The 12,399-nt window shown below is 40.9% G+C and overlaps 1 non-coding gene across 1 annotated transcript; it reads left to right on the forward strand.

Moving 5' to 3' along the window:
- The first annotated feature begins 8,185 nt into the window (after positions 1–8,185).
- On the forward strand, positions 8,186–8,293 carry LOC130984458 (small nucleolar RNA R71). The gene has a single exon (XR_009088394.1). It is a non-coding gene; the product is annotated as a small nucleolar RNA R71 (small nucleolar RNA).
- The last annotated feature ends 4,106 nt before the right edge of the window (positions 8,294–12,399 follow it).

Genomic DNA, 12,399 nt, shown 5'->3' on the forward strand with positions numbered 1-12,399 from the left:
TACATTCAGAAGACAAAAGTAATGCCACCACATCAAAATAATTAAACTGCTATAAAATTCAAAATTCATGCAATTCTTTTTCTTTTTCAATTTAAGAACATTTGTTTATTTAAGAAAGGTGATGGATTCATAGGAAATTCATAACTTTAAGGCATAGACACTAAGACACTAATGATCACAAGACACAAACATGGACAAACATAAGCATTAATTTTCGAAAAACAGGAAATAAAGAACAAGGAGATTAAAGAACGGGTCCACCTTAGTGATGGCGGCTCTTTCTTCCTCTTGAAGATCCTATGGAGTGCTTGAGCTCCTCAATGTCTCTTCCTTGTCTTTGTTGTTCCTCTCTCATGATTCTTTGATCTTCTCTAATTTCATGGAGGATGATGGAGTGTTCTTGATGCTCCACCCTTAGTTGTCCCATGTTGGAACTCAATTCTCCTAGGGAGGTGTTTAGTTGCTCCCAATAGTTTTGTGGAGGAAAGTGCATCCCTTGAGGCATCTCAGGGATCTCATGATGAGAGGGGTCTCTTGTGTGCTCCATCCTTTTCTTAGTGATGGGCTTATCCTCATCAATAGGGATGTCTCCCTCTATGTCAACTCCAACAGAATAACAGAGGTGACAAATGAGATGAGGAAAGGCTAATCTTGCTAAGGTAGAGGACTTGTCCGCCACCTTATAGAGTTCTTGGGCTATAACCTCATGAACTTCCACTTCTTCTCCAAGCATGATGCTATGAATCATGATGGCCCGGTCTAGAGTAACTTCGGAACGGTTGCTAGTGGGAATGACTGAGCGTTGGATAAACTCCAACCATCCTCTAGCCACGGGTTTGAGGTCATGCCTTCTCAATTGAACCGGCTTCCCTCTTGAATCTCTCTTCCATTGGGCGCCCTCTTCACAAATGTCAGTGAGGACTTGGTCCAACCTTTGATCAAAGTTGACCCTTCTAGTGTAAGGATGTTCATCTCCTTGCATCATGGGCAAATTGAATGACAACCTTACACTTTCCGGACTAAAATCCAAGTATTTCCCCCGAACCATAGTAAGATAATTCTTTAGATCCGGGTTCACACTTTGATCTTGGTTCTTGGTGATCCATGCGTTGGCATAGAACTCTTGAACCATTAAGATTCCGACTTGTTGAATGGGGTTGGTAAGAATTTCCCAACCTCTTCTTCGGATCTCATGTCGGATCTCCGGATATTCACCCTTTTTGAGTGAAAAAGGGACCTCGGGGATCACCTTCTTCAAGGCCACAACTTCATAGAAGTAGTCTTGATGCACCCTTGAGATGAATCTTTCCATCTCCCATGACTCGGAGGTAGAAGCTTTTGCCTTCCCATTCCTCTTTCTAGGTTTCTCCGGCCTTGGATGCCATAAATGGTTATGGAAAAACGAAAAAGCAACGGTATTACCACACCAAACTTAAAAGGTTTGCTCGCCCTCGAGCAAAAGAAGAAAGAAGAGAGTTGAAGAAGAAGAAATGAGGAAGAAGGGAATGGCTTTTGTGTTCGGCCAAAGAGGGAGAGAAGTGGTGTTTAGGTTGTGTGAAAATGAAGGGGTGAAGAAGGGTATATATAGGAGAGGGGGAAGGGTAAACTTCGGTCAAGTGAGGGTGGGTTTGGGTGGGAAAGTGGTTTGAATTTGAATGGTGAGGTAGGTGGGGTTTTATGAAGGATGGATGTAAGTGGTGAAGAGAAAGAAGGGATTTGATAGGTGAAGGGTTTTTGGGGAAGAGGTGTTGAGGTGATTGGTGAATGGGTGAAGAAGAGAGAGAGTGGTGGGGTTGGTGGGGATCCTGTGGGGTCCACAGATCCTGTGGTGTCAAGGAAAAGTCATCCATGCACCAAATGGCATGCAAAATCACGTTTTGAGCCAATTCTGGCGTTAAACGCCGGGCTGGTGCCCATTTCTGGCGTTTGACGCCAGGTTCTTGCCCTTTTCTGGCGTTTAACGCCAGTCTGGTGCCCCTTTCTGGCGTTAAACGCCCAGAATGGTGCCAGACTGGGCGTTAAACGCTCACCTGCTAGCCTTACTAGCGTTTAAACACCAGTAAGTTCTTCCTCCAGGGTGTGCTATTTTTCTTCCTGTTTTTCATTCTGTTTTTGCTTTTTCAATTGATTTTGTGACTTCTCATGATCATCAACCTACAAAATAAAATAAAATAACAAAAGAAAATAGATAACATATAACATTGGGTTGCCTCCCAACAAGCGCTTCTTTAATGTCAGTAGCTTGACAGATGGCTCTCATGGAGCCTCACATTTTCTCAGAGCAATGTTGGAACCTCCCAACACCAAACTTAGAGTTTGAATGTGGGGGTTCAACACCAAACTTAGAGTTTGGTTGTGGCCTCCCAACACCAAACTTAGAGTTTGACTGTGGGGGCTCTGTTTGACTCTGATTTGAGAGAAGCTCTTCATGCTTCCTCTCCATGGTGACAGAGGGATATCCTTGAGCCTTAAACACAAAGGATTCTTCATTCACTTGAATGATCAGTTCGCCTCTATCAACATCAACCATAACCTTTGCTGTGGCTAGGAAGGATCTGCCAAGGATGATGGTTTCATCCATGCACTTCCCAGTCTCTAGGACTATGAAATCAGCAGGGATGTAATGGTTTTCAATCTTCACCAAAACATCCTCTACAAGTCCATGAGCTTGTTTTCTTGAGTTGTCTGCCATCTCTAATGAGATTCTTGCAGCTTGCACCTCAAAGATCCCTAGCTTCTCCATTACAGAGAGAGGCATGAGGTTTACACTTGACCCTAAGTCACACAGAGCCTTCTTGAAGGTCATGGTGCCTATGGTACAAGGTATTGAAAACTTCCCAGGATCTTGTCTCTTTTGAGGTAATTTCTGCCTAGACAAGTCATCCAGTTCTTTGGTGAGCAAAGGGGGTTCATTCTCCCAAGTCTCATTTCCAAATAACTTGTCATTTAGCTTCATGATTGCTCCAAGGTATTTAGCAACTTGCTCTTCAGTGACATACTCATCCTCTTCAGAGGAAGAATACTCATCAGAGCTCATGAAGGGCAGAAGTAAATCCAATGGAATCTCTATGGTCTCATTTTGAGCCTCAGATTCCCATGGTTCCTCATTGGGGAACTCCTCGGAGGCTAGTGCACGCCCATTGAGGTCTTCCTCAGTGGCGTCCACTTCCTCTTCCTCCTCTCCAAATTTGGCCATATTAATGGCCTTGCACTCTCCTTTTGGATTTTCTTCTGTATTGCTTGGAAGAGTACTAGGAGGGAGTTCAGTAATTTTCTTGCTCAGCTGTCCCACTTGTGCCTCCAAATTCCTAATGGAGGACCTTGTTTCAGTCATGAAACTTTGAGTGGTTTTGATTAGATCAGAGACCATGGTTGCTAAGTCAGAGGGGTTCTGCTTATAATTCTCTGTCTGTTGCTGAGAAGATGATGGAAAAGGCTTGCCATTGCTAAACCTATTTCTTCCACCATTATTGTTGTTAAAACCTTGTTGAGGTCTTTCTTGGTTCTTCCATGAGAAATTTGGGTGATTTCTCCATGAAGAATTATAGGTGTTTCCATAGGGTTCTCCTAGGTAATTCACCTCTTCCATTGAAGGGTTCTCAGGATCACAGGCTTCTTCTTCAGAGGAAGCGTCCTTAGTACTGCTTGGTGCATTTTGCATTCCAGACAGACTTTGAGAGATCAAATTGACTTGTTGAGTCAATATCTTGTTCTGAGCCAGAATGGCATTCAGAGTATCAATCTCAAGAACTCCTTTCTTCTGATTAGTCCCATTGCTCACAAGATTCCTTTCAGAAGTGTACATGAATTGGTTATTTGCAACCATTTCAATTAGCTCTTGAGCTTCTGTAGGCATCTTCTTCAAATGAAGAGATCCTCCAGCAGAGCTATCCAAAGACATCTTGGATAGTTCAGAGAGACCATCATAGAAAATACCTATGATGCTCCATTCAGAAAGCATGTCAGAAGGATATTTTCTGATCAATTGTTTGTATTTTTCCCAAGCTTCATAGAGGGATTCTCCATCCTTCTGTCTGAAGGTTTGGACTTCCACTCTAAGCTTACTCAATTTTTGAGGTGGAAAGAACTTTGGCAAGAAGGCATTGACTAGCTTTTCACATGAGTCCAGGCTTTCTTTAGGTTGTGAGTCCAACCATGTCCTAGCTCTGTCTCTTACAGCAAAAGGGAATAGCATAAGTCTATAGACCTCAGGGTCTACCCCATTAGTCTTGACAGTGTCACAGATTTGCAAGAATTCAGCTAAAAACTGATGAGGATCTTCCAATGGAAGTCCATGAAACTTGAAATTCTGTTGCATTAGAGAAACTAATTGAGGCTTAAGCTCAAAGTTGTTTACTCCAATGGCAGGGATAGAGATGCTTCTCCCATAGAAGTCGGGAGTAGGTGCAGTAAAGTCACCCAGCACCTTCCTTGCATTGTTTGCATTGTTGTTGTTTTCGGCTGCCATGGGTTCTTCTTCTTTGAAGATTTCTGTTAGGTCCTCTACAGAGAGTTGTGCCTTAGCTTCTCTTAGCTTTCGCTTCAAGGTCCTTTCAGGTTCAGGGTCAGCTTCAACAAGAATGCCTTTGTCTCTGCTCCTGCTCATATGAAAGAGAAGAGAACAAGAAAATGTGGAATCCTCTATGTCACAGTATAGAGATTCCTTGAGGTGTCAGAAGAACAGAAAAATAGAAGAAAGAGGTAGAAGAATTCGAACTAAATCAGAGAGAGTTCGAATTGTGCATTGAGAAGGAGTGGTACTCCATAAATAAAAGGATGTGGGAAGAGGGGAAGAGAATTTTCGAAAATTAATTAAAAAGTCTTTGAAAACATTTTGAAAAACACTAATTGATTTTCGAAAATAAAAGTGGGAAAGAAATCAAGTGATTTTTGCAAAAGATTTTGAAATTAGAAATCAAAAAGATTTGATTGAAAACTATTTTGAAAAAGATGAGGTTAAGAAGATATGATTGGTTTTTTTTAAAAAAAATATGTGATTGAGAAAATATGATTTGAAAACAATTTTAAAAAGATTTGATTTTAAAAATTAATAACTTGGCAATCAAGAAAAGATATGATTCAAACACTAAACCTTTCTCAACAGAAAAGGCACATACTTGAAATGTTGAATCAAATCATTAATTGATAGCAAGTATCTTTGAAAAAGGAAAAAAATTGATTTTGAAAACATTTGATTGAAAAGATATGATTTGAAAAAGATTTGATTTTGAAAAACTTTGAAAACTTGAAAAAAAAATGATTTGAAAACAAAATCCTCCCCCTTGTGCCATCCTGGCGTTAAACGCCCAGAATGGTGCACATTCTGGCGTTTAACGCCCAATGCACTACCATTTTGGGCGTTAAACGCCCAACCAGGTACCCTGGCTGGCGTTTAAACGCCAGTCTGTCCTTCTTCACTGGGCGTTTTGAACGCCCAGCTTTTTCTGTGTAATTCCTCTGCTGCATGTTCTGAATCTTCAGTTCCCTGTACTATTGACTTGAAAATAGAACCAAGATTAAATAAACAATACATGCAAGACACCAAACTTAAAATTAGACACTAGACTCAAACAAGAAACATAAAATATTTTTGGTTTTTTATGATTTTGAAATTTTTTTGTGCTTTTTTCGAAAATTATATGGAAATAGAAAATAAAAGTTTACAGAATTCTTAGTTTGGATTCCAGGAATCATTGCAATGCTAGTCTAAGACTCCGGTCCAGGAATTAGACATGGCTTCTCAGCCAGCCAAGCTTTCAGAGAAAGCTTCGGTCCAAAACACTAGACATGGCCAATGGCCAGCCAAGCCTTAGCAGATCATTGCTCCAATAGCAAGATTGATAGAGATCAACAAGCTCTTGTGATGATCAGTTGAAACCTCGGTCCAATAAGATTAGACATGGCTTCTCAGCCAGCCAGATTTCAACAGATTATCTTGAATCACTAGAATTCATTCTTAAGAACTCTAAAAAAAATACCTAATCTAAGCAACAAGATGAACCGTCAGTTGTCCATACACAAAACAATCCCCGGCAACGGCGCCAAAAACTTGGTGTGCGAAATTGTGATCAATACTTTTCATAACTCAAATAATCCCTAGTAATGGCCCCAAGAACTTGGTGCTCAATACCATGGCATAAACACAACTTTGCACAACTAACCAGCAAGTGCACTGGGTCGTCCAAGTAATAAACCTTACGCGAGTAAGGGTCGATCCCACGGAGATTGTTGGTATGAAGCAAGCTATGGTCACCTTGTAAATCTTAGTCAGGCAGACTCAAATGGGTATAGTGATATACGAATAAAGCATAAAGATAAAGATAGAGGTACTTATGCAATTCATTGGTAGGAACTTCAGATAAGCGTATGAAGATGCCTTCTCTTCCGTCTCTCTGCTTTCCTACTATCTATATCCAATCCTTCTTACTCCTTTCCATGGCAAGCTTATGCAAGGGTTTCACCGTTGTCAGTGGCTACCTCCCATCCTCTCAGTGAAAACGTTCCTATGCTCTGTCACAGCATAGGCTAATCATCTGTCGGTTCTCGGTCAGGCCAGAAGAGAATCCAGTGATTCTTTTGCGTCTGTCACTAACGCCCCGCCTGCTAGGAGTTTGAAGCACGTCACAGTCATTCAATCATTGAATCCTACTCAGAATACCACAGACAAGGTTAGACCTTCCGGATTCTCTTGAATGCCGCCATCAGTTCTTGCCTATACCACGAAGACTCTGATCTCACGGAATGGCTGGCTCGTTTGTCAGGCGAGCACTCGGTTGTCAGGCGATCAACCAAGGATGATAGATTCATCCATGCACCTCCCAGTCTCTAGGACTATGAAATCAGCATGGATGTAATGGTCTTCAATCTTAACCAGAACATCCTCTACAAGTCCATAAGCTTGTTTTCTTGAATTGTCTGCCATCTCTAGTGAGATTCTTGCAGCTTGTACCTCAAAGATCCCTAGCTTCTCCATTACAGAGAGAGGCATGAGGTTTATACTTGATCCTAAGTCACACAGAGCCTTCTTGAAGGTCATGGTGCCTATGGTACAAGGTATTGAAAACTTCCCAGGATCTTGTCTCTTTTGAGGTAATTTCTGCCTAGACAAGTCATCCAGTTCTTTGGTGAGCAAAGGAGGTTCATTCTCCCAAGTCTCATTACCAAATAACTTGTCATTTAGCTTCATGATTGCTCCAAGGTATTTAGCAACTTGCTCTTCAGTGACATACTCATCCTCTTCAGAGGAAGAATACTCATCAATGCTCATGAATGGCAGAAGTAAATGCAATGGAATCTCTATGGTCTCAATGTGAGCCTTAAATTCCCATGGTTCCTCATTAGGGAACTCATTGGAGGCCAGTGGACGTCCATTGAGGTCTTCCTCAGTGGCGTTCACTGCCTCTCCTTCCTCTCCAAATTCGGCCATGTTGATGGCCTTGCACTCTCCTTTTGGATTTTCTTCTGTATTGCTTGGAAGAGTACTAGGAGGGAGTTCAGTAATTTTCTTGCTCAGCTGTCCCACTTGTGCCTCCAAATTTCTAATGGAGGACCTTGTTTTAGTCATGAAACTTTGAGTGGTTTTTATTAGATCAGAGACCATGGTTGCTAAGTCAGAGTGGTTCTGCTTAGAATTCTCTGTCTGTTGCTGAGAAGATGATGGAAAAGGCTTGCCATTGCTAAACTTGTTTCTTCCACCATTATTGTTATTGAAACCTTGTTGAGGTCTCTGTTGATCCTTCCATGAGAGATTTGGATGATTTCTCCATGAAGAATTATAGGTGTTTCCATAGGGTTCTCCCATGTAATTCACCTCTTCCATTGAAGGGTTCTCAGGATCATAAGCTTCTTCTTCAGATGAAGCGTCCTTAGTACTGCTTGGTGCATTTTGCAATCCAGACAGACTTTGAGAAATCAAATTGACTTGCTGAGTCAATATTTTGTTCTGAGCCAGTATGGCATTCAGAGTATCAATCTCAAGAACTCCTTTCTTCTGATTTGCCCCATTGTTCAGAGGATTTCTTTCAGAAGTGTACATGAATTGGTTATTTGCAACCATTTCAATTAGTTCTTGAGCTTCTGTAGGCGTCTTCTTCAGATGAAGAGATCCTCCAGCAGAGCTATCCAATGACATCTTGGATAGTTCAGAGAGACCATCATAGAAAATACCTATGATGCTCCATTCAGAAAGCATGTCAGAGGGACACTTTCTGATCAATTGTTTGTATCTCTCCCAAGCTTCATAGAGGGATTCTCCTTCCTTCTGTCTGAAGGTTTGGACTTCCACTCTAAGCTTACTCAATTTTTGAGGTGGAAAGAACTTTGCCAAGAAGGCATTGACTAGCTTTTTCCAAGAGTTCAGGCTTTCTTTAGGTTGTGAGTCCAACCATATCCTAGCTCTGTCTCTTACAGCAAAAGGGAATAGCATAAGTCTGTAGACCTCAGGGTCAACCCCATTAGTCTTGACAGTGTCACAGATTTGCAAGAATTCAGCTAAAAACTGATGAGGATCTTCCAATGGAAGTCCATGGAACTTGCAATTCTGTTGCATTAGAGAAACTAATTGAGGCTTAAGCTCAAAGTTGTTTGCTCCAATGGCAGGGATAGAGATGCTTCTCCCATAGAAGTCGGGAGTAGGTGCAGTAAAGTCACACAGCACCTTCCTTGCATTGTTGGCATTGTTGTTATTTTCGGCTGCCATGGGTTCTTCTTCGTTGAAGATTTCTGTCAAGTCCTCTACAGAGAGTTGTGCCTTAGCTTCTCTTAGCTTTTGCTTCAAGGTCCTTTCAGGTTCAGGATTAGCTTCAACAAGAATGCCTTTGTCTTTGCTCCTGCTCATATGAAAGAGAAGAGAACAAGAAAATATGGAATCCTCTATGTCACAGTATAGAGATTCCTTGAGGTGTCAAAGGAACAGAAAAATAGAAGGAAGAGGTAGAAGAATTCGAACTTAGTGAGATAGGGTTCGAATTGTGCATTGAGGAGGAGTAGTACTCCATAAATAGAAGGATGTGAGAAGAGAGGGAGAGTTTTTTTTTTCGAAAATTAATTAGAAAGATTTTAAAATCATTTTGAAAAAGATTTTGAAGAAGATATGATTGAAAACTTTTTTGAAAGAGATGTGATTAAAAAGATATGATTGAAAAAGTTATGGTTTTAAAAAGATATGATTTGAAAAACAATTTAAAAATATTTGATTTTAAAAAAATAATGACTTGGCTAACAAGAAAAGATATGATTCAAACATTAAACCTTTCTCAACAGAAAAGGCAACATACTTGAAATGTTGAATCAAATCATTAATTGATAGCAAGTATCTTTGAAAAAGGAAAGAAATTGATTTTGAAAAAGATTTGATTGAAAAGATATGATTTGAAAAAGATTTGATTTTGAAAAATTTTGAAAACCTGAAAAAAAAATTTGCATTAAAAACAAAATCTTCCCTCTTGTGCCATCCTGGCGTTAAACGCCCAAAGCACTACCTTTTTGGGCGTTAAACGCCCAACCAGGTATCCTGGCTGGCGTTTAAACGCCAGTCTGCCTTCTTCACTGGGCGTTTTGAACGCCCAGCTTTTTCTGTATAATTCCTCTGCTGCATGTACTGAATCTTCAGTTCTCTGTATTATTGACTTGAAAATAGAACCAAGATCAAATAAACAATGCATGCAAGACACCAAACTTAAAATAAGACACTAGACTCAAACAAGAAACATAAAGTATTTTTTTGTTTTTATGATTTTGTAATTTTTTTTTATGCTTTTTTCGAAAATTATATGAAAAAAGAAAATAAAGGTTTCAGAATTCTTAATTAGAATTCCAGGAATCATTGCAATGCTAGTCTAAGACTCCGGTCTAGGAATTAGACATGGCTTCACAGCCAGCCAAGCTTTCAAAGGAAGCTCCGGTCCAAAACACTAGACATGGCCAATGGCCAGCCAAGCCTTAGCAGATCATTGCTTCAACAGCAAGGTTGATAGAAATCAACAAGCTTTTGTGATGATAAGCTGAAACCTCGGTCCAATAAGATTAGACATGGCTTCACAGCCAGCCAGATTTCAACAGATCATCATGAAACTCTAGAATTCAATCTTAAAGAAATTCTGAAAAAAAAAATACCTAATCTAAGCAACAAGATGAACCGTCAGTTGTCCAAACTCAACAATCCCCGGCAACGGCGCCAAAAACTTGGTGCACGAAATTGTGATCATCAATGGCGCCATCAACATGGTACGCACAATTGCAATCTCAACTCTTTATCACAACTTCACACAACTAACCAGCAAGTGTACTGGGTCGTCCAAGTAATAAACCTTACGCGAGTAAGGGTCGATCCCACAGAGATTGTTGGTATGAAGCAAGCTATGGTCACCTTGTAAATCTTAGTCAGGCAGACTCAAATGGGTATAGATGATGAATAAAACATAAAGATAAAGATAGAGATACTTATGCAATTCATTGGTGAGAACTTCAGATAAGCGAATGGAGATGCTTTGTCCCTTCCGTCTCTCTGCTTTCCTACTGTCTTCATCCAATCCTTCTTACTCCTTTCCATGGCAAGCTGTATGCAAGGGTTTCACCGTTGTCAGTGGCTACCTCCCATCCTCTCAGTGGAAATGTTCAACGCACCCTGTCACGGCACGGCTATCCAGCTGTCGGTTCTCGATCATGTCGGAATAGAATCCAGTGATTCTTTTGCGTCTGTCACTAACGCCCCACAATCGCGAGTTTGAAGCTCGTCACAGTCATTCAATCATTGAATCCTACTCAGAATACCACAGACAAGGTTTAGACCTTCCGGATTCTCTTGAATGCCGCCATCAATTCTAGCTTATACCACGAAGACTCTGATCTCACAGAATGGCTGCCTCGGTTGTCAGGTGAGCGCTCGGTTGTCAGGCGATCAACCATGCGTCGTGTATCAGGAATCCAAGAGATATTCACCCAATCTAAGGTAGAACGGAGGTGGTTGTCAGTCACACGTTCATACGTGAGAATGATGATGAGTGTCACGGATCATCACATTCATCAATTTGAAGAACAAGTGATATCTTGGAACAAGAACAAGCTGAATTGAATAGAAGAACAATAGTAATTGCATTAATACTCGAGGTACAGCAGAGCTCCACACCTTAATCTATGGTGTGTAGAAACTCCACCGTTGAAAATACATAAGAACAAGGTCTAGACATGGCCACGAGGCCAGCCCCATGATCTAAGATAGCATAAGACTAAAGATAGCTACCAAGATATCAAATACAATAGTAAAAGGTCCTATTTATAGGGATCTAGTAGCTTAAGAATTACAAAGATGAGTAAATGGCATAAAAATCCACTTCCGGGCCCACTTGGTGTGTGCTTGGGCTGAGCAATGAAGCATTTTCGTGTAGAGACTCTTCTTGGAGTTAAACGCCAGCTTTTGTGCCAGTTTGGGCGTTTAACTCCCACTTTGGTGCCAGTTCCGGCGTTTAACGCTGGGAATTCTGAAGGTGACTTTGAACGTCGGTTTGGGCCATCAAATCTTGGGCAAAGTGTGGACTATTATATATTGATGGAAAGCCCAGGATGTCTACTTTCCAACGCCGTTAAGAGCGCGCCAATTGGGCTTCTGTAGCTCCAGAAAATCCACTTCGAGTGCAGGGAGGTCAGAATCCAACAGCATCTGCAGTCCTTTTCAGCCTCTGAATCAGATTTTTGCTCAGGTCCCTCAATTTCAGCCAGAAAATACCTGAAATCACAAAAAAACACACAAACTCATAGTAAAGTCCAGAAAAGTGAATTTTAACTAAAAACTAGTAAAATTATACTAAAAACTAACTAAAATATACTAGAAACATACTAAAAACAATGCCAAAAATCGTACAAATTATCCGCTCATCAGAGATCATGCCAGAAATGCTCTCTCGCATTGGATTAGGTTGGGGGTTGGGTAGATATAGTAACATGTAATCCTCCCAATACTTTGATCTATGAATGTGTGTGGTATAATCAGTGACCAAACTTTATCTCTTCCCATGAGCAATTAAATCAAGGAATTGGGAAATTGTTCAAGCTTAGAGAGATTGGATTGCCAAGGAATTGGGATACAAGGAACGCCAAATGAGGGCTTCCTCACTGGCATTCAACGCCAGCTTTGATGCCTTTTTGGGAGTTGAACGCCCAGTGAAGTATTCCTCACTGGTGTACAACGCCAGCTTCTATGCTAGCTTGGGTATTGAACGCCCAGTGAGGTCTTCCTCACTGGTGTTCAATGCCATCTTAGTTTCTCCTAATTCGACCTTATCCCTTGTGGTGATGGCCTTGCACTCTTCTCTTGGGTTCACTTCAATTGTACTAGGAGTCTCAGGGATTCTCTTGCTCAGTTGACCAACTTGTACCTCCAAATTTCTAATGGAGGATCTTGTT

Source organism: Arachis stenosperma, chromosome 5, assembly GCF_014773155.1.
Source record: "Arachis stenosperma cultivar V10309 chromosome 5, arast.V10309.gnm1.PFL2, whole genome shotgun sequence".
Lineage (NCBI taxonomy): Eukaryota > Viridiplantae > Streptophyta > Magnoliopsida > Fabales > Fabaceae > Arachis > Arachis stenosperma.